The 17109-nt window shown below is 39.7% G+C and overlaps 1 long non-coding RNA gene across 1 annotated transcript in view; it reads left to right on the top strand.

The window, feature by feature from the left end:
• The window catches only part of LOC140706382 (uncharacterized), a 32823-nt gene extending 16764 nt beyond the window's left edge, over window positions 1-16059 (top strand). Inside the window, exon 3 of the long non-coding RNA XR_013545219.1 lies at window positions 99-16059. This is a non-coding gene — a long non-coding RNA (uncharacterized LOC140706382). The remainder of the gene's footprint in view (window positions 1-98) is intronic.
• Window positions 16060-17109: the final 1050 nt, after the last annotated feature.

The raw sequence follows: 17109 nt of genomic DNA, 5'->3' as shown, positions 1-17109 counted from the left end.
TTCTTGCCAAGAGGATTGTACTAATGATTCTGAAACTCTTCATCAGGACATAGTGAAAAGATTTTTCTTTAACTCTTTCTGTTTTGTTTTCACCACAGGTGCTAGGAAATACAGTACAACCTGTACTATCTGCAAGAGTTTATATACTATCTCAGTCCATACCAGATTGAGACAGCTCATCAAGAAGGAATTCCCCTCACTCTAAAAAAATGCATTTTTATGCTTGGAAGATGTTCAAATCTCTGACTGTCAAAATCTGGGATTGACAGCAGGGGATAGATCTGCTTCTCAATTTTTAGGGCTTTCAATGAATCACATTGGTGTTGGAAAGACAATAAAGAGTGTGACAGACAGCCTAATCCATCTGATCTATTTTAGCGGTTGTTATGCTTAGAAAGCATCTCACTGTCAGTGCAATGATTAGAAACCTGCTTTTTTTTCCTTACCAAGCCTGAAAAAGGAAATGCACATCTCGAGAGCCTCTCTCCCCCACACATGTGTGATAACACACTCTTTATTCTATGAAAGAAATATGTTAAGCATTTATTTCTCTTTGGAAGAGGCATGTTAGATCATTTTGTGTTGGAGTTACTTGAAAAACATATTATGTACAGTTTGCATCTTTATATTCAAATGCTTGGTGATCCCTCCTATCTCTACAGACTCTACCCCAGTGGCAGCCAGTGATGAAGTCTAATGCATATAAAAGCCAATCTAGCCCTGTGTGGAATTCCACAGCACATGCCAAAGAGATGCCTAGAATTCCTCACCAGTGTTTCACATTTACACCTATGCAGAAGGAACTATATTTAGACCATGTGCTGATTCAGGCAAGAAACAGGTTCCAAAGTACAGCATGAACTGGAGAGCTGCTGTTAACTTGCATAATAAATGGTACAGTTGGAATTGCACAAACATGGCGAAAACCAATAGTGCACCTCCTGATCAACTTGAGAACAGAGTGTAACATAACAATTGTCAGAAGCAATCAGAAGTCAACTGAGATTATATTTTATACTTTATAAGATGTGAAGCTATTCTGTGGCCAAAATCCTCTTGGGTACCGTATTTGGCGGCACACAAGGCGACCGCCCATATAAGACAACCCCCCCCCAACAGGAGGAGGAGGAAGAAGGGAAATGGGCAGGTGGCATGTTTTTTGGGCCCAAAAGGTCGTCTTGTATGCCAGCAAATACGGTAGTTATGTGGATTGGAAATTACATAATTGGCAATGGCAAAGTCCCTTTATTTCAGGAGTCCCTGCTAGGATTTATCATTGCAATGACCAGGGATCTAAGTGAGAGCTTGTTAATTAGCAGCAATTTGCCACTGTGAACATACTGTTTCAGCCAGCCTGATTACACAAGACAATCATAAAGCGTGAAATAAAATGGGACATCCTTCTGAAAAACTGAGACAGGAATGTCCCTTTCTAAGGGGTCCACTCTCTGCCCAGACTTAGACTTCCATTGTTGGTTCACGTTCTGCCATGATCAATGAACATTCAAAACCTCCATCACCTAAAAGCAAAGCAAAAATGGAAGAACCAACACATCCTTGAGGAGTGCTGTTTTACTCTAGGTGAGATGAGACAATTTCTTGAACTACATTTTTATTTTCACAAAGTGTGGTGAAGCTGGTGCATCTAATGAGAGTTTTACTAACCTCAAACAATCTTCTGAATCAAATTGTAATAAACAAGCTTTGAAAACTGGAATTCTGTGAGTCATGGAATTGTAGGTCTTGAGACTTCTGGCCCAGTGCTTCCCCCATTCTAGGCAAGGCCATCTATAGAGGTAATTCCCAACTGGTGACCCATAACGCCCAAGGAAGGGATGTATCACGATTTCAGGGAAGTGGCTACTTAAAAAAACAAAACAAAAATATAGTTATTTTTCATTTGTACAGACGAAAAAGTGGGAACTGAACAAAACTGACAAAAATTATTTTCTTAATTTGCAATCAATGTGATTTGCTTCAAGGCACAATATTTTGTTAACATTTCAGATAAAACTATTGAGGGAGGTGGGTTTGAAGCTGGCATGAGGTTTTTATATGAAGTGCAGGTGTGGATTTAAAAGGCGGAGAAGCACTACAGTGAAGACTTGGAATGTGAGTACTGTACAGCGAGGAGCCATGCTGGTTTGAGTCAGCTTGATTCAAAGTCTTCTTTGGCATTTAAATCATTGTTACCATCAAAACGGAAATGTTTAATTACCCGGGGAAGTTTTGAGGCAGGAGTCCATAGTGCATCTCAAATCATTACAATTCTCACCAGAACCACGAGTCCTCCCTTCTTCTTTTGCAATGATAGGACCCTCTTTCCAGCCTTTCCCTACCCTTTCATTCACCCACTGCTGTCAGCTATCAGAGCTGGAAACAGCTATAGTGGTGTGGGAGAATTACTTCCAATTTCCTATAAGGTACTGGCAGATTTTATGTGTCTGCATACATACAATGTACATACAGTGGTGCCATAACTTACAAACTTAATCCGTATTGGAACGGCGTTTATACATCAAAAAGTGTGTAAGTCGAGGCAAGATTTCCTATAGGAATGCATTGAAAACCATTTAATCCATTCAGGCTGTTTTTCATCTGTATGTCGAGGTGCTGTTTGTAAGTAGAGGCATTAGTTCCCATAGGAACTAATGGAAAGCCAATTAATCCGTACTCTGCCACTAGGGGGAGAATTTTTTAATTTTTTTCTTCTTTTGACCTAAGATGAACTTAGGTCAAGAAAAGGGCAGGAAAGTTTTTTTGTTTGTAAGTCGAGGCTCCGTTCGCAAGTCGAAGCAACATTTTGCGAACGGAGCCGTTCGTAACTCAAAATGTTCGCAAGTGGAGACGTTCGTAAGTCAAGGTACCACTTGTACATACATGCGTACATGTACATACAAACTCACTACACCCAGCTTAATTCTTCTTCTTTTTAATTTCTTGCAAGTACTGTAACACAAAGTTGATATAACAACCTGCAAGTTTTCTACAATATCAGAAATTGCTTTCACAGACTTATGTTTCTCACTAGTAGGTAGTGAAAGGTGGGGAAAGGCAGGTTATTTTCTTTTTGAAAAATAAATGCTTGTTTCCTATGCATTGTTTATGCAATGCTGCAATGCATTGGCAGAAAACAAGATGAATAAATGAGCACAGTGTGCCCCCCCAAACTGCAACGATTATCTGGTGTAGCAAGATAGCAAAGCATGTTTTGTTGTTGTTTAGTCATTCAGTCATGTCCGACTCTTCACGACCCCATGGACCAGAGCATGCCAGGCCCTCCTGTCTTCCACTGCCTCCCAGAGTTGGGTCAAATTCATGTTGATAGCTTCGACAACACAGTTCAGCTATCTCGTCCTCTGTTGTCCTCTTCTCCTCTTGCCTTCACACTTTTGTAACATCAGGGTCTTTTCCAAGGATTCTTCTCTTCTCATGAGATGGTCAAAGTATTGAAGCCTCAGCATCAGGATCTCTCCTTCCAGTGAGCACTCAAGGTTGATTTCCTTCAGAATTGATAGGGTTTTTGTTCTCCTTGCAGTCCAGGGGACTCTCAAGAGCCTCCTCCAGCACCACAATTCAAAAGCATCAATTCTTCGGTGGTCAGCCTTCTTTATGATCCAGCTCTCACTTCCATACATCGCTACTGGAAAAACCATAGCTTTGACTATATGGACCTTTGTCAGCAAGGTGATGTCTCTGCTTTTTAAGATGCTGTCTACGTTTGTCATCGCTTTCCTCCCAAGAAGCAGGCGTCTTTTAATTTTGTGGCTGCTGTCACCATTTGCAGTGAGTAAAGCATATATATATATTAAAAAGTAAATATTTTTTTCAGATGAGAGAACAGAGCGCTCACTTGAGGTTAGTGTTCCCGAAGTGCAATAGAACCCCTGTTCCATGGGATCAACAAAAAACAAAAACAAAAAACAACAACACTGTGCCAGCTCCAGCATAATGCATATGGTATTTTTGCATTGTAGGTGCCTCCTGATTTTGGTTAGTTGTATGGGGAGAGCAAGAATGAACAAAACCAAGTATGTGTTTTTGTACACGGTGAGCCAAGAATATGAATAACACATGCAAGTGAACCAAAACACATCATTCCATCGTCACTGTTATATCACTAGTTGAACAGTTTGCATACAAGAAATGAGATCATTTTTATTTCCTTGTTTGATAGAAATTGGAATGCAATGCAAACACATTTCAAAGTACATCTCCAATCCACTTTAAGATCTTGAGACATATTTAAAAACCCAAATAAGATTATTGTAAATTGAAGGAAATTGAAAGGTGACAGAGATGTACTTCTGATTTACTTTGTCACTTAACTTTTATTCAATTTATTAACTAGACAGGGCGAGAAAGTTTTGGTTAAAGAGAGAATGCAAATAAACAGAAAAGAGCTTTGTAAAAATAATGGAATGCTTGAAATGTGCATCATTAATGTTAATGGAGAAGACAGGGTGGGTTTTTTTTGTCAGTTCGCTTTTTATTTTTATTTTTTTTAAAAAGAGAGTACAGATTGTACTTTTAGGCATCTGAGCTTGGCAAGTGTGTTGTTTGCAATTCACCTGATAAGAAGAAGAGTAGTTTAAGGGGATTCTGTTGGGATATTTTTCTCTTTTTCTGCCGATTTATCTACCCAGAATGAATAGAAAATGTGTGTAGGGAGGGGCAACTTGAATTTTATAAGATAAGACCAACTCAAATTTTTGATAGTAACACAAGGAGTTCTGAAGAGGAAAATCTGGATGCAAGCTAAATGAACAACCTCAGAAGTGATGGATGTTTCAGTATTACAAAGGATAAGATTGCTCCGCTTTCTGGAACTGGTTTCTTTGTGATATGACAATCAATGCTAATAAATTTGCAAAAGGTGCACTATTATTTTCATCAGGATCATGCATTTCATTTTCAAGAGTTCTCAGTGGACATAAATTTCCCAATTTGTTTACAAGCTGCTTACATAAGGATTGGACTGAAATAGGAATGTAAATATCACACCCTCTTCTTCTTGGCAAATAAAAAAAAAATTGGAGGGGAGAAATTCTATGTGAGATTCTTCCACAAGAAATTTCATGTGATTTCTTGGAAGTTTCATAGCATGTTTTTTTCCTGGAAGTAATGCCAAGCTGTATACAATGATCACAACTGCTGTGTGGAACAGCACCTTACTTGTGCAGGATTCACCTGGAAAGGGTCAAAAAATTCTGAACATTGCAGGATTATTACAATTTCTGCTTAATCTGTGCAAAACCAAACCAAACCTCATCTTTGCTTTCTTTTCTTATATACCCTGTTTCCCCCAAAATGCATTGGTTCTTATTTTAAGGGGATATTTTATTTTTTCATGTACAACAATCTACATTTATTCAGTCATGTCTGGTTGCTGCACAATGGTGGAGGGTGGGCTTTCACTTAACTGGGGCTTATTTTTGGGGTAGGGCTTATATTAAGAGCATCCTGAAAAATCATACTAGGGCTTATTTTCAGGCTAGGTCTTATTTTGGGGGAAACAGGGTAAGAATTATGTAACATCATGTCAATTTTTAGTTTCCCAAAATACCTCACCCACTTTAAGATTTATACCCCTAGTAAGGATTTGCTTTTATTAATACTACTACCAAAAATACAAATAAAGAGAAAATACAAGGGAAATGAAAAAGAAAAAAAACCAACTATTTTAAATTCGAAGTACATAATACAAGAAACATCAGGGATTTACATCCTTGGTATATGTACACAATGAAAAAAATCCTTTGCCAGTACTCTTGAATAGTTTTTAAATGGGGTTTAAATGGAGTGGGGTTTTTAAATGGATCATTGTAACTTGGTGCTTTGAATGTATTTTGGTGTTGCTTATGTTTTTTAGTATGCTATTAGTTTGATCATCTTTAGTAATTTTATATTCACAGTTGTTAGCTTTAATATTGTCTTTTAATGATGTAAGCCGCCTTGGGTCCTTTAAGGAGAAAGGCAGGGTAAAAATATTTAAAATTAAAAAAATCATCTTGGAACATAAATAATGCCCTTCTTGACATGAAAAATCTCCCCTGGAGGACAATGGTCAGAAGTAATGGTGAAGGAGTTGTTGTTATCTATGGTCATCCCTGAAACAGACAAAAGTTGCAAATGGATTCTTACTTGTGTTAGACTGAATGCTGATGGTCTTCCACAGTGTAGCATGCTATGACCTCCATAGCTATTCCAATGTTGCTAAAGGCTAAATCAGGTTTTCTGCCCATTTGGTTCTTCTCTTGGTATAGCCATGTCCTGTTTCAGAAAGGTCAGGCCCCAGGATTAGGTGTTGGCTGTCCAAAATGTATGCCAGCATGATCCGAATGAAGAGCAGACAATTCAGTAAAGAGCAATCCAAAGACAATCAAATTACAAGCTAGAGTCCAACCAGAGAACAGGCAAGTAGACCAAGAAGGATCCAAAGGCAGGATCAAAATACAGTAGTCAGTGTTTAAGCACAATGGGGCGGGGCTGCAGAGCAAGAGTAAAAAGAGAGAGGGACAGCGGCTAGAGCCAGTCACAGATATAATTTGCAAAAACCTTCCTTCCCCACAATTGAGGCTTACAGACCTGGGTACAAAGAACCCCATGAAGTATTTAGTTGCAGGGACTTTATCAAAAGTCTTTATAAGGAGGAGAATCCTACTTACAAGGAGGCCTTTTCTCCCGAGGAGCCCTTACTTGCAAACAGGCACTCCCAGAGATGCTAACAGCTTAGCTCCTGCGTGCAAACTACTTAAGGAAGTGCTGCTTCAGAAGCATCTCCCCTTTCTCTGGAGGCAAAGCTCCCTCCCTCATTCCCTTATGGTGAGACATCCTCAGCCTTTTCTTCCAGGGATGCATGGTCAAGGGGCAGTGGCTCTCTGCTCCAGGAAGTGTTGGTTTGCCTTTGATGGAAAAGTTCATGACAGGGTGCTTTATTATATTGCACATCCGAACCTTGACAGTGTTGCTACTGTGATTTATAATAATAATCTGAGAACTGCATTGCTGGAAGGGACCCTATGTATCATTGAGTCTAGCCCCTGTCAAGGAGTCACGGTGGGAAATCAGACTCCCAGCCTCTGGTACTGGAGTCAGATACCTAAACAACTGAGCTATCCAGCAGTTCATTTGCTAACCTCTTTCTCCACTGAAGAAATATGAGTGAAAAATTTTATGTGGACTTTCATTGCAACCTGGTTCTTTTCAGTCGTTTGAGACTGCACCCTCGGTCATCCCTGATCGTTGACTATGCTGACCGAGGCTGAAGGAAATATCAAAAATATCTGGAAGCTATTTGTAAATTAATACACTCCATTCTGCTCAGGCCTGTAATTTTCCTTGACACTATTGGCTCATGGAAGGCTGATCTAGGGGTAAAGAAGCAGACCTGGAGTCTCATTAGAAATTGAAAAAGCAAAATTCCCTCAGGATCACAGCAAAGTTTCTGAACAATTGGGTAGTATAAACACCCGTTCCATTGTAGACAAACACCTGAATCTCTCTGCACATGAACAGGCCATGCTTTGAGTGAATGGAATGTACCTATTAAACAGATGGGAGAGTTGTTACGGGTTTGGGAGAAAGAACTGTATGCACTCGTTGAAGATCCCAAGGTTAAAATAATTGTCCATCCGGCTCATGGTCTGTCCATTCATCCCACAGAGCGAATTTGAACTTGACAAGAAATAAGACATAGTAGCTGTAGTTTAGTGGAGCCAGGGTCAAAGTCCTGGGACTTGCTGAGTAGCTGGGACTATGACATCTTCCACCATCATTCTCAGGCTTCCTTGTAACCCCTGTGCTTTGTTGCAATCCTCACAGTACCTAAGAGAGAAACAGTATATTGTTGCAAACTTTTGAATGCAAAGTTAAAAGTCATCATTTAATAAAACATTTGCTCCTCATGTATTGATATAGATCAACCCCCCTTGGATTCTCCTTATGGAGGAGGGAGTGGCTGCGGATACTGTTCATGATGAGTACCTGTGCTTCCAATTTTACCACACCACCACTGTGCAGTGGAGAAAAATAGCATTTGCAATGCAACTGTATAACACGTATTTTATTAACTATAGATCCTTCCTGGTCCTTTGCTGGGAAATGAAATATATTTAACACAGCATGTAGGAACCTTGCAAATGTTGCTGATGTGAAGGAGTGGAATTGATTTCAGTGGCTTGGTACATATAGAATGCTTAAATATTCATAGTTCATGATTTTGTAATACGGTGACTTCATAATAAAATGCTTTGAACAGAGAGTGATACTGCAAAGCTTCTGATACAGCTAATAGGTTTGAAGGGGATTCTAATATGTCAAGAAGGACCTGAATTGAGTTCTTGTGTGCAAAGGGGATTATAAAATATAATTATGGAGTGGTGAGAGCAGCAGGCCAGAGGCAGTACTCTTGATACCTGGGTGCTGCAAACAATTTCTTCTGTGGAGAAGAATGTTTTGGAATCTTGCCGTGTGTTTCCTACCCTTAAAGGAACAGGAAACCTAGGTACTCAAGACAAAAGATTGACAATCAGCTGATTTGTTTAATTCACCACTAAAAACATTCTTAGATTTTTCTTTTTCCTACTCTCCAGAAGACAGAAATTTGCCACATTTTCTCCACAGTTGGGGTTGGTATTTCCTCACTATCACCACAAGGTTCTAGAATGACAGCAGGTAGGATGGATTACGGAGGATGCAAAATAGTGGCTGGTCTGTCAACATGCTATTGTTGCCACTTGCAGTGTGAGTTCAGAAAAAAACCCCTCCAAAACCTTTGAGTTCTTAGGTGCTGTCAAGTCACTTTTAACTTATGGCGATCCTGTGTATTAACAGCTTCCAGAAGGTCCTCTCATTAACAGCCCTGTCCAGGTCTTGCAAACTCAAGGGCATGGCCTCTGTTACTGAGTCAAGCCATCTCATGTTGCAGGTTCCTTTTCTGCTGGTGCCTCCAACTTGTCCCAGCATTATCTTATTTTCCATTGAGTCAGTGGGTCGAGTGAGACCCACAGGAAAGATAAACAAAGCTGTGCTGTGTTTTCTGATGATGAAGAGTGCACTTCTGAGAAATGATTGGCGGTTTTCTGTTTCTGCTGGAGAAATTTGTGGAATGCTTCTCCCCTCCCTTCATGCAATGCCCATAAGTGGAGTAAAGAATTCCAAGAGAGCACTTCCATTGAGACCTATGACTCATCCACAATACCTTTAATTAAAGACAATGAATTTATTCAGCTATGTCCCTTCCAATGATGAAGCTTTGAGCAATGAGATTTTCAGTGACATGCATGCTGATGTGAATCAACCCTAAGGAGGGGTAGGAAAACTGAAATTCAGATAACCCAGTATCACAGGCTTTCCAGATGTTGTCAGTGGTTATGAAGTAGTTTTGCCTATTCATGGTTATGTCTGAAATGACCATGGTGACACATACCTTCATTAGATCCCCTTTGAATTGCAATTAACATACTCTGAGGGGAAAAGAACAAATAAATGAATTTTTTTATTTTACATGCCTGTTTTAAACAGCGTAAAGCACCCTGAGAGCCTTCTATAAGGGAAAGGTTGTAAATAAATATATAAATTAAAAAAGTAATACAACTCGTAAGTAGCCACTTACACATCCCTAAAAATGGATGGGAGTGTATAGTGTGTGTCTCCTTGTGGATAAGGGAACAAATGGAAGGAAGGATTCTGGTAGATTTGCCTAAATATTGAAGGTCAACTGCATTCCCAAACGTGATGGCGCTGTGAAATGCTGCCTGTCACAGATCACAGCCTTCTGTTTTTATCATCTAAAGTCACCCCTGATCCAGAAACACACAAATACATGCACAAATGCAAGAATGAATTGGTTTTGGCTACATCCAAACCAGCTTGGGCAGGTCAGATCTATTTGTTAACAAATATTTGCACACAAATGGGATCAGACAGTATGGGCACACCTCTACTACTAAATGTGTGCTGCTATGAAAGATTAAGGTACATAGTCCATAAAAAACACATTTTTTTCTTTATAGTATGATTATAGCAACACCCATTTTGTTAACTGCTGTTGGTATTGAAAATGGAAGGATCAAAAATAGTTATTAGATAGAACCTTTGTTGTCTTTGTGTAAAAAACAACAACCCACCAGTTTATTCGCGAAGGCGAACCCACCAGTTGTTAGAGGCCTGAGTATTTAGATCAAGCCCTGCAAAGCTTTTGGGGGAGGTTAATACAGCATGATATATAAATGTCAAATTAAAAAGTGTTGAGGTTGGCTGGCTAGGTGTGTATATGCTTTTTTTCTTTTAAAGAAGTATACCAAAAATGTAAATAATTTATGGCATCCAGCTGGATATGAGAGAAAAATCTGACCTTTTTAAAATCTCATTCTCTCCATCCAAAGAATGGAAGATGTGTTGTAAATTGTGAGTATCATTGGTTTGGATGTCATAAATCCAAGTATTGCAGTTTGTGACTAATGCAGCAGGAGAGCTGATGACCTTGAATGGCTCCAGGTACCCATTTCTGATATTCATGTTAGGAGCAGTTTTGTCTCTATGAAATGGTTACCGCTCCCTTCTCCTACAAAAAAGGGAAGAAGTTCAGACTGTCAAGAACACTACTTAATGCCTGATCTGAGCCATGTCTTCTGCCGTGTAGAGCTGAATCTTCTCAGGCATTATTAATAACAATCATGTGCTGTTGAGTCAATTCTGATTTATGGTGACACCTTTTTCATAGTAGACAATACACAGAACTGGTTTACCATCATCTTCTTCTAAGGGCATCCTGAGACAGTGTAGCTTGCCCATGGCTACGCAGGCTGGGTCCACTCACAGAAGGCACCGCAGGGAATCAAATTCCTAATCTCTGGTTCCACAGCCAGATACCCAAACCACTGAGCTATCCACACCTTATTACTGCCCCCTGCTTCCCAAATCTTTGATGGAAACTGAAGCCACTTTGGAAATAAGGCAGTCTATCTCTTGCAATATTCTAAGCAAGTGTGTGGAACAAGGTCAGAAACACAGATTTCAATGTTTCCTTTTTGTTTGTTTGTTTGTTTCCTTGATTTGCCTAAATAAATTCTGTTACCCCAAAGCAACCAACCAACCAACCAATCAATAATCCAGGGCATTGTAGTTCAAAAATAGTAACTTGCCCAAACTTTTTACACCAGAACATTGGAAACTGCCTTTTGTTGGATTCTCTTGAAAAGGACAACATGCCATTTTGTGCACACTAAAAATAATGTAGAGATGACAAATGCAATCATACAACCTCACTGCAGCTGCCGTGTTAACAGGTCATCCGTCTCATGACAGCAAGACCTTTCCCTTTAAAAGCCACAGTTCCCTGACATTAAATCCAATTTGCTTCCGAAAATAAAGCCAATCCATTTCCTGCAAGAGGCAAAATAAAATAAGATCAAGTAGGGAAGTGCCACTGGCAGTTTCAAATTGCAATCCAATCAGGGCTAGCTGTTATACCAATAGAAGGGAAAGGGATGCATTGCTTTGCCCTACTTTCCCTTGTTTGACATCCAAGAAAGGTCACCATTTGCTACAAGAAGCTTCTGTAATTTTGATTCAGAAAGAATCTTCCTCTGTGAAGATATCACCTTGTTTGGACAACTCTTGCAAATTTGGTGGGAGAAAAAAAATATATATTTCTAAGTAGCTGACTTCAAAAACAGGCTTTATTATGAGATGAGCTTTGGAAAAGGCACATGGAAAGTTGCATCCAGTATATGAGTTGAGGATTTCATATGTCATATTTATTTATTTATTTTTAATCCTCCTCTTCCTGGGAAGGGAAATGTAGCACCTAGTGTCTGATATGGCATGTGACTGAAACTCAAGGGGGATACAATCCACTTGGTTCCAGGACTGTCCCTACTTAGTACAGAGATTCACAGAGGGGAATAGCTACAAGTTCCCAGAAGTTCATCCCTTTTTCATAAACTGGCACTTAAAGTCTTAATAACTCACTCTGAGACATTTGTAGGAGAAAGAATTTTTTTTTTAAAAAAGGTCTCTTTATTTACCTCCTTGAAGTTGCAGACTTGTGGATAGTACTTTCTTTACTGCACACATATTAACAACCAACTGAATAGATCAACAGCAACATAACAACTGCCACCAACTGATGAAAGAGAGGAACACAGAAAGGCAAGACTCTCAGTTTCAAAAGGTGGAAGGAATAATTGGTTAGTGCTGGTTAGACAGACGATCACCCCATCTAGAAAAGTCCCTCACGGACACTCAAACTATAGACAGCAAGCAAGGTTGTAAATAAAACTCCAACAAAAAAACCTGGATGGTGCCTGAATGCAGCCTGCTGTCTGTAAATTGTGGCATGTACTCCACCCCACCCCCAGTGGTTGAAAAACAGCAAGTGACACTGATTATTGGGACTTCAAATGTGCATGTTTATGATAATTCTCATGATGGTTTCAAACATGGACACCGACTGGCTGCAATCTCAGTGTATTATTCGAGATGCCTAATGATTAAGAGAGATCCCACCCCAACATATATATAGATATATTACATTTTCTAGGATTTGAGCATTAACAAACTGAGCAAATTAAATTAAACTAGCTCCTATAACCTCTTAAAACCACAGTTTCAGTGTACATGCACTCTTTGATGCATGTGAATTGAAATGCAGCTTGTTTCTTGCCAGTGCTAAGAATAATTATAATTGTGTCTCACGCAGTAAAATGTAACAGGCCACCAAGGTACTCACAACATAGTGTTTTGAAAAAGGTGTGAGAATAGTAATGGCGTTAAAACGGAAGATTTTGCAGTTGGAGTTATTCACCACCACCACCACCACCTTATAACTGCAGAGCTAGAAGGGACCTTAGGAGTAATTAAGTCCAGCCTCCATCAAGGAGGCACTGTGGGGGATCACAATCTCGACCTCTGGCTCTGCAGATCCATAAACCACTGAACTATTTAGCAGCTTTCCTGCACTGAAACAAAATAAAATAATAACAGAGCACTGTATAGTTAGTTCTGACGTATGGCAAACCTTTTGAGAGTTTTCTCCCTACAAAGAAAAGTGGTTTACCACTCTCTTCTTGTGGGAGCACCCAAGTACTATGTAGCTTGCCCAAGAGCTTCGGAGTCAATCTGGAAACAGTGCAGCTGTCAGAAAGATGAATTTGGCTTGCAAAAGATCAAAAGCTTTGTAAATAATGTCTTTATTTTATTATTACACGTTTATATTGTTTCCTGTTTGAGGATTTGTGATGAACTGAGTTGTGTTTTATGGATGATTGCAAGTTCCCCTGTGGGAGCAGATGCTTCTTTGGCATCATGTTGGAGGATATAAATCATGAACAAATAAAAAAGCATTCCAAATTTGAGGGGTCATTGGATGGAACTAGATTCTGCATTGCACCATCAGGAGATTCCCCCCCCCCCCCATGAAATAAGCTTTTGGTAAGACATTTTTGGAGAATATTTAAAGGAGGAAGCACTTTAAATCTTAGGGTGTTTTTTTAAAAAAAGAAACAATATAGAGAGGAAAAAATATGTAAAGAGGTACACAAACGCAAGAAAGCAAGCTTGGGCAATTTGATAAACTGAACAAAACCCTGTAAAACTCTACATCTCCTAAAATAGTTTTGCTGTGAATGATATTAAACACAGCACCTATCATTGTCTAAAATAAGCAATGTTTTTCTGTACTGCTGCTTTCCTATTCAGATCATCCTTTTTCTGCAGGAATATTTTATTTAGGTTTCCATCAGTTCAATTTACCTGCATTTCTATTCACTGAGGTCAGAGAGTTCTTTGCATTACTGGAAGCTCTTTGCCTGTCTGATAAAGGCTTGGATGTGAATACGCTGTTCCTTCATCATTTTATTCCATAAAGGGTGGTGATCTTGGATTACTTGAAGTCGGCTTCCATTGTGTGACTATATGGAAGACTGCTGTTATTACCATCCATAGTTCCTTTTTTTTTGTTCTCACTTCTTTTACAGTGTGCTCTGTGCCTTTTATTTAACAGCCAGTCATTATTCTTTCTGTACCACCATTACATCTTTCTACCATCTCTGAATGTTATTACGACTGTGCCATTCTCATTGAGTTTTGTTCTCTCTGCACAAAAAAAATTAAAAGAAAATTCAAGACCATCTTCCTGAAAGCAGCTCTGTTTTTCTTTCTGTTGAGTGCAAGGGCAAGGTCTGTGGCTGCCCTACAGACCATCAGCTTAAATTACGGTGAGGACCCTCGCTTAGAATGAGAAATGAGGGACTGGTAGTGTCCAGATGTTATTGGACATCAACTCCCATCTGTCCCAGCTGGGATTACCAATGGCGACAGAAGATGGGAGCTGTAGTTTAACAAGATATGGAGCAGTCACACATTCCCTACTCTTGGCCTGGAACAACAGGGACTTACAACAAATGTGGTACTCTTAACATTCCAGATACTCAAGCTTATTTCCTCTTTCCTCCTCTCAGTTTTTGTACCTTAGTCACACAAATCTGGGCTGTTTTGATGGGTTTTTCCTCAAAAGACACCCACTCGATTCTGATTTATGGCAATACTTTAAAAAAATGTGCAGAGTACAGTACTCAGAGGTGGTTTACCGTTCCCTTCTTCTAGGCTATATAGGGAGAATCTTCTCCAGGAGGCACAGTGGAGAACTGAATTCCTGGACTCTGGCTCTGCAACCAGTATTATGCAGGCTCAATAACTTGCACAGGTTTCTGCTCAAAACTGGAAATGGTTTCTTCAAGCTCACAGCCATTTCATTTATAAGACTTTCTGGGATAGTTTAAAGAAGCACTTCATAAGAGATACTGCTCTGCTGTTTGTCACAAAATGAGTGGCACTCACAGCATGAACATCAGAAACACTGTAGAAAAGAATGATGCAAATTTCTAGAAGATACACCTCACGGCAGTTAAATGTTTCCCATGGTCAGGGCATATCCTTGATTCCCTGATGTTGAAGACACATAAAACAGCAGATAGAGTACCATCAATTTTAGCTCCCTCTTATGAGCTTCTAAGTGAACTAGAATGCTGCATATGGAATGCTGGGCTGGATGAAATTGTAGTCTACTTTAGCAATGTAATTCTGAGGTCCTTGACTGCCAACAAATCTTGCCAACTGAGTCATCTGGGTGGTTCTTCAACTGGGTTGCCAGGTCAGCAGCACTCTATTTCCTGAGATTCCATGGCCAAAATCAGAAGCAGCCAAAGCTGTGGAAGGCAAGGGCTAAGAAGATGAAAGAATAGTTTCTGAGTCAGCTGACTGTGGAAATGGCCACAAAACAGAGTTGCCTGTGGGCTCCAATTTCAGAGGTGCTGCGAATCCACTCTGCATTTAACCTGCACTTTATTGGCCAAAATCCTGTTGCTTAACATAATGAATTGCACTAAAGTAGGACCACTGAATCAATGGGAATTCAACTCCTCTGAAGCTGAGCACAGTAAATCACAGTTGGAGTAGATTCATTTGAATAAGTAGAACTTCTGGAGAAGGTGATTCACCAAATCCACATAGATTCGGTGGGCCTACTCTAGTGTAATTTACTAAACTAGGCAACAGGATTTAGGCCGTTGTTATGTTGCTGCATGCTGTCAAGTCATATCTAACTTAAACCTAATAGAGGTTTCAAAGTATGTGAGATATTTCAAGTATGGTTTTATCATTTAATTTGTGTAGCTGAGCAAGGCTTTGAATCCATGTCTCCTGAGTCCTCCTGAGTTCATCACTATATCCACTATATCATGTTGGCTCTCCACAAGAATCATATCCTTGATCCAATTCTGCACCGTACAGGAGTTGTCCAAAGTACTGAACCTATTTTAGGGATAGGGTTTAGCATCTTCAATTACTCCTAAAATTGTGGTCTAAAATCAGAGTGGATTCATCTCTGAAAATAGTTTTCTTTTCCTCCAGTGCTGCTTCCTCAGATATGTATCTTCCTGCCAAGGGACTTGGAGAAATTTGCACATTTTCCGATACTTCAGTCAGTGCCTAAGACATGGAAACCCTGTTCCCCATATATTCCCCAAAATCTAGAGATGAGCTTTTGGCTCAAAATGAATGAAAAAGCAAACAAAATGGACTCTACTTAGAAAGCACAATGATGGACAAAAAGATAGGTATTGGTCTGATCCAGCATGATTCTTTTTATATTGTATAATTATTAAGGCAGGCCGAAAACATTTTGCTGCTGGAGGCTATGGATGAAGGCAGTGCTTCATCTGTTCCCCCCACCCCACCCCACAAGTCATCTAGAGACTAGTAGTTGGATATTAAAAACTGCAGAGGGGGCCATAATCTTTCCCTAAATCTGAAACCAGCAAGCTAGCTTAAGCGGTACAAGGGAGGCAGCCTGGTATATACCCTTCAAATTCAAAAAGAGAAACAAGTAACACTCTGAGCTAAAGGATGAATTGATGTGTCAGACTGATTAATGTCAACACCCGAGGAGTACTTCTGATTGTGTCGTTTCCTTCAGTTGAGTTTTCTACGTGGTAGCATTTGGATGTAGGACGTGAAAACAACTGTTAATTTCCATCACCAAGTGTTTAAAAAGGGGTGAAACTACACTGGGCAAAACGACAACTTGGAAAGTTTCTTGGTGTGTTTGCTATGCCATCCAACACAATAGAGGGCAGTTCACTGTCTTTTTTGTTCTTTACTGAACTATGAGAAATGACTGCCATACAATGCTGAACCATTTTCATCTGACAAATCTTGGGAAAATTTAAGTGGTATCGATTAATCCTTCCCACTAGCAAAACTGCTTCTGTCACCTTAACTGGGGAGTGCAAGAGTGAGTGCAATTTCAAGCAATTTCCTAGTCTATTCTGGAATAATGGAGAACCTTCCAGAGAAGAGATTGGGGCTGCAGGGAGGCTGAAAATTTGAGGAGAGGAGGTGAAAATCCCATTCCTTGACTGGATGTTTATTTGGTGATGTTTATTTCACTTCCCCTTGCTTAAAAGAATGGTAGGAATTTGGATGGGGAAAGGGGTCTTCATTGTCTTGCTTGTAAATGTTCTTACCATTAGTATAGTATAATTTCTCAGATTTTTCCCATATAAAAACAACAGCAGCCAGTTAGTATTCCTCCCCTCTACCCAC

The sequence above is a fragment of the Pogona vitticeps genome, chromosome 4 (genome assembly GCF_051106095.1).
Source record: "Pogona vitticeps strain Pit_001003342236 chromosome 4, PviZW2.1, whole genome shotgun sequence".
In the NCBI taxonomy this organism is placed as follows: Eukaryota; Metazoa; Chordata; class Lepidosauria; order Squamata; family Agamidae; genus Pogona; species Pogona vitticeps.
This window is presented reverse-complemented; position numbering and strand designations above follow the sequence as displayed.